Source organism: Mustelus asterias, chromosome 15 (assembly GCF_964213995.1).
Source record: "Mustelus asterias chromosome 15, sMusAst1.hap1.1, whole genome shotgun sequence".
Classification (NCBI taxonomy): Eukaryota; Metazoa; Chordata; class Chondrichthyes; order Carcharhiniformes; family Triakidae; genus Mustelus; species Mustelus asterias.
This window is the reverse complement of record NC_135815.1, coordinates 23,913,932-23,928,047: the sequence shown is the minus strand read 5'-3', so window position 1 is coordinate 23,928,047 and position 14,116 is coordinate 23,913,932. Positions and strand designations below refer to the sequence as shown.

General features: G+C 43.5%; 1 protein-coding gene across 2 annotated transcripts in view; it reads left to right on the top strand.

Moving 5' to 3' along the window:
• Positions 1–14,116, top strand: part of foxn2a (forkhead box N2a) — a 64,083-nt gene that overhangs the window by 830 nt on the left and 49,137 nt on the right. Inside the window, exons 1-2 of one of the 2 annotated variants that reach the window (XM_078229657.1) lie at positions 319–444; positions 6,256–6,328. The gene's annotated coding sequence lies outside the window, so the exon portion shown is untranslated. Of the gene's footprint in view, positions 1–318; positions 445–6,255; positions 6,329–14,116 lie in introns of those variants that run through there. The other variant, XM_078229656.1, reaches the window with a different exon arrangement.

Below are 14,116 nucleotides of genomic sequence, written 5' to 3'. Positions count from 1 at the left end.
GCGTAACATTTTCCGCTCTGGTGTGGCGCGTTTGACTTCCTCATTTTCAGTCGTTTTTTATTGTTTATTTGTATTTTTTCTGGGTGGGGGGGCGGTGTTAGCGAACTGGCCGTTTAAATTGGCGGGTTAACTGCAGAGAAACAAAATCGAAAGTAAGAGTTTGCCGATTTTTTTTTAAAAAGCAGTTTGTGTTGAAATGGGGGCCCCGGATTCTAGGCCTGGTGGAGAATGGGAAGGCCGGTAAGCTGCGTTCTCGATCGTGTCAGTTTCCTGAATGTTACAGCCTGTCGAGAGAGCGCTGGAAACTGACAGGTCCACGTGGTCGGAATGAGGAGACAGGAAGCGCCACCGCCCGGCCTCAGTGAGGTAGCCCGCATCCCGATTCACCCCCTCCCCGGGAAAGACGCACGGTGTAGCCGATCACACGGTCCCTTCGCCATATGCGTACGTATCTCCCCTCCCCACCCAAAGTAAATGATACACAATCGCATGCGGCTTGGCTTAAGCAAACACAAGACGATTAATTTTCTGCGGAGATTGGCCTAAGAATCGAATTCACTCCTTCAGTACTTTGCAAATTACCGAGCCTTGGCCGGAATACTATTTTAAATGCTGGATAATGCGATTAGCAGTCTATAAGAAATTCAGTATTATTGGCGAACCAGTACTTAGACGATTATCATTACTATACACAGAAAGTTTAGATGCTAAAATCCGTATTTGCAGACTTTATTCTGGATTTTTCAGCCTTCAGTATTTCCCTCTCTTAAAGACAACAACTTCATACTATTCACGTCATTCAGATAGTCTTCCTTAATGTGTTAGCCTGGACAGTGAATATGGGTGGAGGCAGTTATGGAGCATCACAGCCAAGTTTGATCTTGCCCTTGACGTTTAACCATGCATATGCAAACAATTCAGTTGGATCCTCCCCTTGCGGAATAGTGGTCAGTTGTTTCTACTGTGGTCTTGGTTGAGATCAGTAGTTGATTTGATTTTTAAAAAAAGTTTGGATTACCTTAGCCTATGTCAAGTACTGGTCAGGAATATGGTGGCACAGTGGTTAGCACTGCTGCCTCTCAGCGCCAGGGACCCGGGTTTGATTCCCAGCTTGAATCACTGTCTGTGTGGAGTTTGCACATTCTCCCCGTGTCTGCGTGGGTTCCTTCCGGGTGCTCTGGTTTCCTCCCATAGTCTGAAAGACGTGCTGGTTAGGTGCATTGGCCATGCTACATTCTCCCTCAGTGTACCCGAACAGGCGCCGGAGTGTGGTAACTAGGGGATTTTCACAGTAACTTCATTGCAGTGTTAATGTAAGCCTACTTGTGACACTAACAAATAAACTTTTTAACTTTACATTGGATAATCAGCCTAGCCAGTCCATGTTCTACACGAGACTCCTCCATGTTCCCCTTAAATGCATTTATATTATTCGCTTCAATCAGCTCCACATTCTTGCCAAAATAAGAGCAAAATGCTGAAAATCTGAAATAAAACAAAAACTGCTGGAAAAAATCCAGGCGATCTGGCAACATCTGTGGAGAGAGAAGCAAAGGTAATGTTTTGAGTCCAGTATGGCTGGTATTGGACTGGAAATGTTAACTCTGTTTTTCTCTTTCCATGGATGCTGCCAGCCCTGCTTCCAGCACTGTGTTTATTACACATTCTCAGTGCTCTTCAGTATATTGAATACTGCTGCTTGAAATGTAAACATGTGCGGGTTCCAGAGATTAGCAATAAAATTTACCCCCTGTGGGATCACTGAGGTGTGATACACTGTCATATGTGACAGTCTGCTGACTCCAAATCCTGCTGAGATAAAATGGGTGTTTTATCACTGGTCTGATGGTGGGGGGAGGGTGTAATTTGGATGGAATTAACTTCCTGTAAATGTTGTCTGGTGTATACTGTGGTGTTTATTGAACTTCACAACTTCCATAAGAATGGAAGAAAAAAATCCTGTCATGTCTTTATATGTCCTTGCCTTTTCCCACAATACATTGAATTTATTTTGTTTTGGGTATTTTGGTGCTTTTTACACATTGATAATTTGAACAGAATATACACTAACTTCTCACACTTGGGACTTTTATAAGTTTATAATCTATATTTCCATCTTGAGTGCTCCATTATTTTAGTTTAAAGAGCAAGTTTCTGCCAGTGACAATATGGCTATTAGCAGTCATTCACTATTACACCAGGGGTGACGATCTTACCATAAAAGCAATACAAATCAGAAGGGGCAGGGTTTGACTGCTCTTTAAATGGATGTCATTTAGGGCAGAAATTGGAATACCACAATTGACCTTTACCTATGAAGGAAAAATATCAGTTAGGGCCTTTTGGCTAAGATCAAGTGTGGTATTGGCATCCTGTACTTGGTTGAAGTCATGAGGATACATTCGGGCTTCATTTGAAGCAATTTTTTCAAAGTGCCATCTAGGCTTTTGGCTCAGATGCAAATGAGAACAAGCCTTGGAGGAGGTGCAATGCCTACTCCAATCAGCTTGGATCATGTAGATCAAGCCCAAGACAGGAAGTGGTGAGCCTGTCTTATCAGCTTGGATCTGGAATGTCTCACTTACTGAGACTTTGAATTGGACTTTGATTGGATTGAATTGGATATAAACAAAAGAAATCAGCCAGGGTCCACTGGGGAGGGAATCTGCAATTGGATCCAACTGCCCTACACAAATATCAGTGGGGCAGTTTCACTCAAAGGGTGGGAATCAGAAATCTTTTAGTTCAGATCTGGAGTCAGGCAGGGCTGCCCTCTGTGTTTTGAAGTTTATTTATTTGTCACAAGTAAGGCTTACATTAACACTGCAATGAAATTCCCCTGGTCGCCACACTCCGGCACCTGTTCAGGTCAATGCACCTAACTAGCACGTCTTTCAGACTGTGGGAGGAAATCGGAGCACCCGGAAGAAATCCACGCAGATATGGGGAGAACATGCAAACTCCACACAGACTGCGGCACAAGCCGGAAATTAAACCTGGGTCCCTGGTGCCATGAGCCAGCAATGTTAACCACCGTGCCACTCATCCTGTTTGTGTATTGCATTGAACCCTTTGTCGAGTCCATCAGAAAGATCCCAGGCATAAAAGGAGTTACGACTCGGGCAGTGGAGACATGCAGGTCAAAGCCGCCCTGTACATGGATGACTTGGCTGTCTTCTGCTCGGACCCATTGTTTGTTCGCAGGCTCCTCAAAGTCTGAGACCAGTTCAAACTGGTCTCAGGAGCCAAGGTAAACCGGGGCAAGAGCAAAGTCATGTTCTTTGCGAACTGGGCTGACCAAACCTTTGTCCCCTTCACTGTCAGACCAGATTACCTCAAGGTGCTGGGGATACGGTTCAGAGCAGCTGGCGCGTGTGCCAAAAACTGGGAAGAGTGGAAGGTAAAGCAGAAACTGGGCATGTGGGAGCAATGCTCCCCCTCTATTGCTGGCAAAAACCTAGTCATCCAGTGTGAAGTACTCTGTTTTGTTGTATGTAGTCATGATGTGGAGATGCCAGTGTTGGACTGGGGTGAACACAAATAAACCTGTTCGACTTTAACCTGGTGTTGTTAAAACTCTTATTGTTGTATGTAGTGCAGGTCTGACCCATACCCCGGTCCTGTGCAGCAGCAGTCACCTGAGCTATCTTCAAATTCATCTGGAGATCCAAGATGGATCGTGTCCAGAGGGAAACCATGCATAAATCTCTGGAGGAGGGAGGGGAAAAAGGTTCCTAATGCCGCCCTCATCCTGATGGCCACCTTTGTGTGTGGCTGCATCAAGCTGTGTGTAGATCCTCAGTATGCAAACACCAAGAGCCACTACTTTTTGATGTTCTACCTGTTCCTGGTGTTGCGAATCATAGAATCCCTACAGTGCAGAAGGAGGCCATTTGGCCCATTGAGCCTGCACCGACAACAATCCCACCCAGGCCCTATCCCTGTAACCCCATATATTTACCCTGCTAATCCTCCTGACACTAATGGACAATTTAGCATGGCCAATCAGCCTAACCCACACATCTTTGGACGTGGGAGGTAACTGGAGCACCCGGAGGAAACCCACGGGGAGAACGTACAGACTCCACACAGACAGTGACCCGAGGCTGGAATTGAACCCGGGTTCCTGGCGTGTGAGGCAGCAGTGCTAACCACTGTGCCACCATGCTGCGAAGGATGGGTCTGGCCACGTTGCTCCAAATAGTTGGACTGTACTGCATCACCTGTCCTTCGTGGAGAAATTTATTCAGAAACACACCTTTGACCACATGATGATCAAGCAGTGGTCAGCGCGTAATGTCCTTGAGGCCCTGAAGGAAAAGGAGATGGCAGATCCTGTCGGATGGTTCGCTGAGCAGACTGTCAGTGTTGTCTGGCAGAACGCCTCACACCAGAAATTTCAAATAAGCACTAAGGCCTACTTGGCTGGTGGTAAGAAGGGCACTTCCCATCAGAACCTTCATGCACATCCTATGTCTAAACGCCACTGCACATTGCCCTTGAAACAGCTGCCGGAGGTGGGGGGGAGACGGTCGCACACCTCCTGGTTTGCAAAGAAGGTCTGGAGAGAGATGCAGTGGTATTGGTCGAGGTTCATCCCGAGCAGCTCTGTGACGCAGGACTTTGCTCTATGGACTGTTTCCAGGGATGCACACCAAGACAAATATCAACTGCTGCTGAAGGGTCATCAACTCAGCGAAAGACACTCTTTGCTCTGCCCGAAACCTACTGATCTTCCAGTGCAAGAATTGTCCCCCACTGAGTGTTGCAGACTGGCATGTTCCAAGGTCCAAGGTTGGGAACCTGTCTCGGGGGCAGGGAATTCATATGGTGTTCGTGGAAGTGGAAATGAATAGGGTTGGGAAGCATTTTCCGATCAGGGCCAGTGTGATCTCCTGGACTTGTTTCGATCGCCTCGGGGTCGGAGAGGAATTTCCCAGATTTTTTTTTCCCCATATTGGCCCTGGGGTTTTCACTCTGGGTTTTCGCCTCTCCCTGGAGATCACATGGTCTGGAATGGGGGGGTAGGGGTGAGTTAATAGGTTGTGATGAACAAAGCATCATAGCTGTGAGGGACAGCTCGGGGATAGGATATTAGTATGTAGATAGGCTGGAAAATTGGGCGGGGATCCTGGATTCAGGATTCAATCCTGGACCGGGGAGCGGCGCGGGCTTGGAGGGCCGAAGGGCCTGTTCCTGTGCTGTATTGTTCTTTGTTCTTTGTCCAGGATTACATGCTGAGGGACGCTCTCAAGCTTGGGGCAGCTGCCGCAAAGGCACAATGGGGAAAGGCCACCGTGTAACGCCTTTCAACCAATGCAGACCGAGGGGCTAGTAACTGTTTAAAAACAAAACCTTGGACTGCATAACTGTGTGTAACTCTGTAAAAGCACCACAAAGTGTAATGTGACGACTGCATATAGTTTGATAAAGAACTTTGGATCATACTGTGATATATGAAACGTTTTTGCACTGAACACTCTAAATTTCGATCTTAGGGAAAATGTAAATATGACCGTTTTCACTGTTGTAATGATTGGAAATGTTTCCTGTAATGTTTTTCTTTCAGATTATATATGAATAAAGTATATTTTTAAAATCAAAAAAAGTCAGTCAGGATCCACACTGGTCTTTTGGCTAAGATCAAGCCCAAGGTGGGGTGCAATGCCTTTATCTTGTCAGTTTGATCATGTTTCTCTTGTGGGACCTTGAATTGGATCCAGTTGGAATTTGAATTTGGTTTTTTGAACAAGCAAGGAATGGATTTGGGTTTGCCCGGTCCATTCCAAGCATTGGCTTTGTAACTTTTAAGGATGGAGTAAACATTTTTTAAAAATCAGTCCACACTTCCAATCCTTCCAGAAGGTCCCACTGGAAAGTATGGACAATGAGATCAGCAAGGATTAAGTTTGATCATGATATTCTATGAGGTCGCCCACTGATTTAAAAAAAAACTCTTTCACAGGACATGGGCATTGCTGGCTAGGCCAGCATTTTTATTGTCCATCCTAGATACTCGCTTCTTGAACTCTTGCAAGTCTTAAGCAAGATACTTGACTGCAATCTCTAGTTGGCCATCGAGCCAGTAACTTCAGAACAAAAGGGAAGAAAATTAATTTTAATAAACTTTCTTATTAAGTTGGTAAATGTAATCATGGTTAACATTATTATGGGTGATTAAGCTTGTTTTTCAACATTTGTTGGGAAAGATTTGAAATTGTACCATAATCTTGCATTTTCTTATTTACATTGCAGACATTGAATTGAAATGACTGTTGTGCTGATCAATTGAAGTTGTATTGAGCTGATCAGAATACAGTTCTCTTGGGTAAGTGTTATAGATTGTGTGACATTGTTGTGTTCTGCCCCCAGCAGTTATTTTCTCTCTCTCCTACGGCAATTTTGTACAGTGGCAGAAGCATGCACATGTATTTGTTGTCCACCACTGGTAGCGCTTATCTGGATTCAATGATGTGAGCTAGTCCAGCATTTTCTTTATCCAGTGTTTCAAGCCAAGTATCAAATATATTGAGATATAAACAAACAGTATGCTATTTAATTGGGGAAGACTGCAGGGATGAGATACAGAGGAGTGTCCTGGTACTTGAATACAGAAAGTAAGTATGCAGATACAGCAAGTGAAACGTCATTTATTGCAAGGGGAATAAAATATAAAAGTAGAGATGTTTTGTTACAGTTGTACAGGGCATTGGTGAGACTACATCGAGAGTACTTGGGGCGGCACGGTAGCACAGTGGTTAGCACTGCTGCTTCACAGCTCCAGGGTCCCGGGTTCGATTCCCGGCTCGGGTCACTGCCTGTGTGGAGTTTGCACATTCTCCTCGTGTCTGCGTGGGTTTCCTCCGGGTGCTCCGGTTTCCTCCCACAGTCCAAAGATGTGCGGGTTAGGTTGATTGGCCAGGTTAAAAATTGTCCCTTAGAGTCCTGGGATGCGCAGGTTAGAGGGATTAGCGGGTAAAATATGTGGGGGTAGGGCCTGGGTGGGATTGTGGTCGGTGCAGACTCGATGGGCCGAATGGCCTCCTTCTGCACTGTAGGGTTTCTATGTTTCTATGTTTACTGTGTACAGTTTTGCTCTCCTTTATTTAAGAAAGGATATAAATGATTAGAAGTGGTTCAGAGAAGGTTCAGTCCATTGATTCCTGGGATGAAAGGTTGAGAAAAGCTTGGATATGCTGGGGCTCTATGTATTGACGTTTAGAAGAATGACAACTGATCTTATTGAAACATATAAAATCCTGAGGAGACATGAATACCAAAAGAATGTTTCCCCTTATGGAAGAGACTAGAACTTGGGACACCATTTTAAAAAATGAAGGTCTCCCATTTAAAATGGAGATGAGGAGAAGGTTTTCTCTGAGGTCATGAGTCTGTGGAACTCTTCTGCATTACTGCCTCAATTGTTCTCTGCAGAACATCTTCTGCAGAGAGCAATTGAGGCAGGGTTGATAGATTCAACTTGACTGACAAGGGAGTCAAAAGTTATGGGAGTAGGAAGGAAAGTGGAGTTGATGCCACAATCAGATCAGCCATGATTTTATTGAATGTTGGAGCTGACTGAGGCACTGAGTGGCCGAGTCCAGCTCCTAATTTGTTTGCTCTCATATGTATGATATGAGATATCTATGTTCATCTGGCCTCCTGTGCATTCCCAAATATAATTGCACCAAGTTTGTGGCCATGCCTTCAGCTGCCTCGGGTCAAGTTCTGGACAACTCTCGGCTTCTCTATCTTTCTTTCAGCCTTTAAGACACTCCTTAAAACCTAGTTTTTTGACCAAGCTTTTGGTCATCTGACCTGATGTCACTGTCCGTGACTCAATGTCATACTTTGTTTTGTGAAGCACCTTGGGACATTTCATTATGTTAAAGTTGCCATATAAATACAAGTTGTTGTAGTATACTTCTATAAGGCAGGCATCTTTCATTCACTTCTTGAGGATTAAAGTGCAAAAGTGTTTCTAATCTTCTCACGTAGCTCAATTCTTTGATAGTTGGAATCTGGTTCTGAAATAAAAACAGTAAGTGCTGGAAGAACTCAGCAGGCCTGGCAGTATCTGTGGAGAGAGAAACAGTGCTAATGGACTCTAACCATTAACTCTGTTCCTCTCTCCACAGCTGATGCCAGACCTGCTGAGTTCTTCCAGCACTTTCTGGTTTTATTTCTGATCTCCAGCATCTGCAGTATTTTGCTTTTAGTCTTGTGGTTCTGCTGTATACTACCTCCATGACTGCAATATTTTGTTTACATCTTTGTACCTTAAATTAAACATAGTATTGAAAGTGATGTATTACCTTGTTACCATTTAATAACTTCTGCTGCAGTATGCATATGTGAATGCCAGGTGGGGATGAGGTGAAGCTCACCTGTTGTACTGACCAGAGTCAAATACCTTGCCTACAGTCCAGACTTGATCATGAAGAAATTATTGGGTCTAAAACCATCTCCCCTGAACTTGGTTTCTTACACTCCAGGGTTTCAGAAAACTGCAGAGAGAGCAGATGCATTGGTTTTCAGAATTCCCTAGATTTTAGAACGGGTTCCTGTGGTTTGGAAGATAGCAAATATATTCCCTCTGTTTGAGAAATGAGGAAGAGGGAACACAGGGCACCATAGATCAGTTAGGCTGCCATCAGTCGTAGGGAGAATATTGGAATCTGTTTTTAAAGATGTGGTACAGCACATTGGGAAAATTGCAATGTGATTAGGCACAGTAGGCATTGTTTTGTGAAAGAGGGGGTTGTGTTTGAAAACATGCATTCAGGATGAATAAGGGAGAACCATTGGAAAGTTGGATTTTAGAAGGCATTTGAAAAGGTGTAACATGAGGTTGTTACACAAGATTAGGGCTCCCAAGATTAGAAATAATATATTAGCATGGGTTGAGGATTGGTTGATAAACAGAAATAGGTCAATTTCAGAATATCATGCTGTAGCTCCTGCTGTGTCACAAGTTTCAGTGCTTGGGCTTCAGCTCTTTACAATCTATAGTATTAACTTAGATGAGAGGATGGAGTGTAATGTATCTAAGTTTGCTGACAGGACAAAGCAGAGTGGGAATGTAAACAATGAGCAGTATACAAAAAGACTGAAAAGGAATATAGACCTGTGAAGTGATTGAGCAAGATAGCAGATGGGGTAGAATGTAGGGAAATGTGAAATTAACCACTTTGATAGGAAGAATGGAAAAGCAGAATGTTTTTAAGTGGTGAAAGATTGCAAAATATTGAAATTTGGAAGGGGTTGGGAGTCCTTGCACACACATCACAGAAACTAAACATGCACATACAGCAAGCAATTAGGAAGACAAATAGCATGTTGGTCTTTAATGCGGGGGGGGGGGGTTAGAATATAAGACAGAGGACTCTTGCTGCAATTTCATAGGGATTTGATGAGACTACAACTGGAATATTGCCTCCTGTTTCAGCCTCCTTACCTAAGAGTGGAAATAAGAGTAGGTCAGTGACTTAGAATTTTGTGGTGTTAATTTGCCTCCTGACTTCCCAAAGCCTGTCCACCATCTGCAAGGCACAGGTCAGGAGTGTCTTGGAATACTCTCTGCTTGTCTAGAGGAGTGCTGCTCCAACAACACTCGAGAAGCTTGATACCATCCAGAACAAAGCAGCCCATTTGATTGGCACCCCATCCACAAACATTCATTCCCTCCTCCACCGATGCACAGCAGCAGCAGTGTGTACCATCTACAACATGCACTGCAGGAACCTTCCAAGTCTCCTTGGACAGCACCCACTAAACCCACGACTGCTACCAATAAGGACAATGGTGGCAAACCAATAGGAACAGCACCACCTAGAAGTTCCCCTCCAAATTGCTCACCATCCTGACTTGGAAATATATTGCCGTTCCTTCACTGACACTGAGTCAAAATAATGGAACTCCCTCCCAACAGCACTGTGGATGTAGCTTCATCACATGGACTGAGCAGTTCAAGAAGGCGGCTTGCCACCACTTTCTCAAGGGCAATTAGGGATGGGCAATAAATGCTCTACCAGGCAGTGTCACCCACATCCCATGAATGAATTAATAAAAAACACCTTCAAGGGGGGTGCAATAAAAGTCAATTGGATTGATTCCTGGAATGATGCGGCTGTCGTATAAGGAGAGATAGATTAGAATGAGCCTATGGAGTTAAGAAGATTGAGGGAGTATTCTCATTAAACATAAAATTCTTGAAAGGCTTGACGAGGCAGATATTGAATAGCTGTTTCTCTAGGTAGAGAATCTAAAACTAGGGACTACTGAGTTAGGATAAATGTTTGACCCTTTAGGACTGTGATAAGAAGATACTTCGTCACTCAGAGGGTTCTGAATTTTTGGAACAGCCCCTGAGGGCCGCGGATGCTCATTCGATGAGTATAAGACTGTTAAATAAGTTAAGTGCCCATGGTGTTAAGGGTCAGATCCTGGCATGGATAGAGGATTGGCTGACTGGCAGAAGGCAGAGAGTGGGGATAAAGGGGTCTTTTTCAGGATGGCAGCCGGTGACTAGTGGTGTGCCTTGGGTCAGTGCTGGGACCACAACCTTTTACAATGTACATTAATGATTTGGAGGAAGGAACTGAAGGCACTGTTGCTAAGTTTGCAGATGATACAAAGATATGTAGAGAGATAGGTAGTATTGAGGAAGCAGGAGGACTTAAACAGGTTAGGAAAGTGGGCAAAGAAGTGGCAGATGGAATACAATGTGGGAAGGTGTGAGGTTATACACTTTGGAAGGAGGAATGGAGACATAGACTATTTTCCAAATGGGAAATCAGAAACACAAAGGGACTTGGGAGTCATTGTTCAAGATTCTCTTAAGGTTAACGTGCAGGTTCAGACGGCAGTTAGGAAGGCAAATGCAATGTTAGCAGTTTGGATACAAGAGCAGGGATGTACTTCTGAGGCTGTATAAGGCTCTGGTCAGACCCCATTTGGAGTATTGTGAGCAGTTTTGGACCCCATATCTAAGGAAGGATGTGCTGGCCTTCGAAAGGGTCCAGAGGAGGTTCACAAGAATGATCCCTGGAATGAAGAGCTTGTTGTATGAGGAACGGTTGAGGACTCTGGGTCTGTACTTGTTGGAGTTTAGAAGGATGAGGGGGGATCTTATTGAAACTTACAGGATACTGCGAGGCCTGGATAGAGTGGGTGTGGAGAGAATGTTTCCATTAGTAGGAAAAACTGAACCAGAAGGCACAACCTCAGGCTAAAGGGATGATCCTTTAAAACAGAGATGAGGAGGAATTTCTTCAGCCAGAGAGTAGTGAATCTGTAGAACTCTTTGCCACGGAAGGCTGTGGAGGCCAGGTCACTGAGTGTCTTTAAGATAGAGATAGATCGGTTCTTGATTAATAAGGGGATCAAGGGTTATGGGGAAAAGACAGGAGAATAGGGATGAGAAAAATATCAGCCATGATTGAATGGCGGAGCAGAGTCGATTGGGCCGAGTGGCCTAATTTTGCTCCTGTGTCTTGTGGTCTAAGACTGAGATCACCAGGTTTTTGGGCCCTAAGGTAGTCAATACATATGGCAATAGGACAGAAAAGCAGAGATAATGTAAATTTCAGCCATGATTGTATTAAATGGGTTATAAAGCCTACTCCTGCTCCTATTTCTAATGTTCTTATGAAGCAAAAATAATTGAATGAGAGAGACAACAGAGGGTCCTGTCACCCATGGAACCAAATGCTTCAGCATGATTCAATGCATTTGTTTGGTAAAGTTGGCGGGGGGGGTAAATTGGAGGATGTGAAGGTGGGGGGGGGGTTAATTTAAAGTGGCTGAGTTCTGAGGAATTTATTTGCAAATGAGAAACTAGTGGAGAAAGGATTTTTATTGTCGAATTCAGTTCAGTACAGAGCCAATGTGTCTGCAACTGTCAGCAACAATACCCTTACACATTCAATGTTATAAGAAGGACATTCAGTTCACACAAAAGCTTCAGAGCTTTGTTTTGTGTAAACTAGTCATTTATTCTTTTTCTCTGGTTTGAATTTAAGTTCCTTTTTGGGTGAACTTTAGTTCTCTGGGGGAGGGAAAGAGGAAGATGAAGATAAAGAAGAATATGTAAAATTTACAGTTCATTCAAACCAACTAATCTATTCTGGTATTGATTTTTTCAATATGCCAGATTGAAGAATAATTGGAGATACCAAGCCCTACTGTTCTCATTTTCTCCCTCCAGGTATCCCCTGGTTTTTTTTTTGCTCCTTTCCTTAAACTGCTGACTTGCTGGGACCTTGTACAGGGATGTTGGCAAATCTGATGTCTCTCACATAGTTGCCATGCTTTATTTGTGTGCCTTGGTGTTGTGTTATTTGATGAACAGGGTTGTACTAATCCCTGCTCTCATCCAACATCCCTGCTCTCATCTGACATCCATGCAGGCACACCTTGCAGTTGGAATCACTGGATAACAATCAGTTGGCTGTTTCTGTCCCTCCCCGAACCTAGAATGTCATGTTTTCTGCTACTTAGACTATGATTGTCAGGTTAAACATAGTTTGTAGAGTGTGTTCTGGCAACAGTGCCTTCAGTAATCTTGTCTCTCATTTCTGGGGTTCCCTCCCTAAACCTTTCCATCTCTCGTCCCTCCTTTTAAGACATCCCTAAAAACTTGCTTGCCTGATTAAAAATAAATACTTTTATATAGAGCTTTTCATTACCACCAGAGATGGTTCAAAGGACTTTACAACCATTTAAGTACCTTTTGAAGTGTGGTCTTTCCTGTAATGTTGGAAATGTGACACGTACTCCAACAAACAGCAATATGTTGATCTGTTTGCATGATATTGATTAAGAGTAAATATTGGCCAGGACACTGGGGAAAATTTCTGTTTTTCTTCGAAAGAGTGCCGTGCAATGTTTTGCATCCACCCAAACAAGCAGATGAGGCTTCCGTTTAACATCCCATCCAAAAGACGATACTTCCAAAATTGCAATGTTCCTTCAGTATTGCAGACATACAAAATAAGAGCTGAAGTAGGCCATTCGGCCCCTCAAGCCTGCTCTGTCATTCATTTCCACTGGAGTGTCAGCTATGATTTTTGTACTCAAACACTGGAGTGAGACCTGAAACTGGAGCACTGTGACTCAGAGGCAACAGTGCTACCAACTGAGCAAAGACTGATATTTAAATTCCCCTCGTTTTACTCTGTTAATTTTTACCGGATTACACTCCTATGAATGATTTAAGAAGATTTACAATGTTAAAAGAACTATATAAATGCAAGTTGTTAAATCTGAGACTGCCATTCTGTATCATTAAATACCAGACCAGACAGTGCATTTTATCAAGTAAGCCACAAGAGTGCTTCATTTTGGTAAACTCAAAAAAAGGTTATTTTATCTAAAAAAAATAGATATTTTGTGCCTTGTTCTGGAGCCCAAACGGCTGCCAAAATTGTTAACACCCTTGGGACTGTTTTGTTACGTTAATTCTCTCTCTCTCTCACCTCACAATACAGGACTTCATTAGGCTTCTTAAACTCGCTGTTCTGCATAATCTCGGGTGACAGTGAATGGTTGGGTCAATTTTTACTCTAATGACAGCTTTAGGAATACTTTATCAGCATTAAGAGGCCTTTTAGCTGGTATCTTGAGTGTTATGTTGACTCCTTATTAGGGGGTAGAGATTGATATGGTCTGTTGATGAGTATGGGGCGTTTTCATGTTTATGAAGGAGAGGCTGGGTATATAGTGGGCCACTGGGATTTTTTTAGGCATTTAGTGTTTCTGTGGTTCAGTTAACGGGAGACTCGTGTCCACACATCAGTTCCCTGCTTCTGCATCTGCTATTATGAGGCAGCTAAAAACAGTGCATGTTATTTGTGTTAGATCTGGTTTCCCAGTTAAGGAGCCACATATAATTATATTTTTCACAATGGTAGAAAGGAGCAGCTTTCTTGGTTGCCTCTCCCCAACCACTCAGTAAAACTAACCTTTTTTTAAAAAAGCAGGCCTATATGCAACGCTGCATTAACTTCTCTGTCCCCTGCCATTTTGACTCTTGTTTTATATAGTCATTATGGATGGGCCTTAAATAATGCATGTTCTTTCAGAGGTTCCAGCATATCAAAAGGTGCTTTTATAC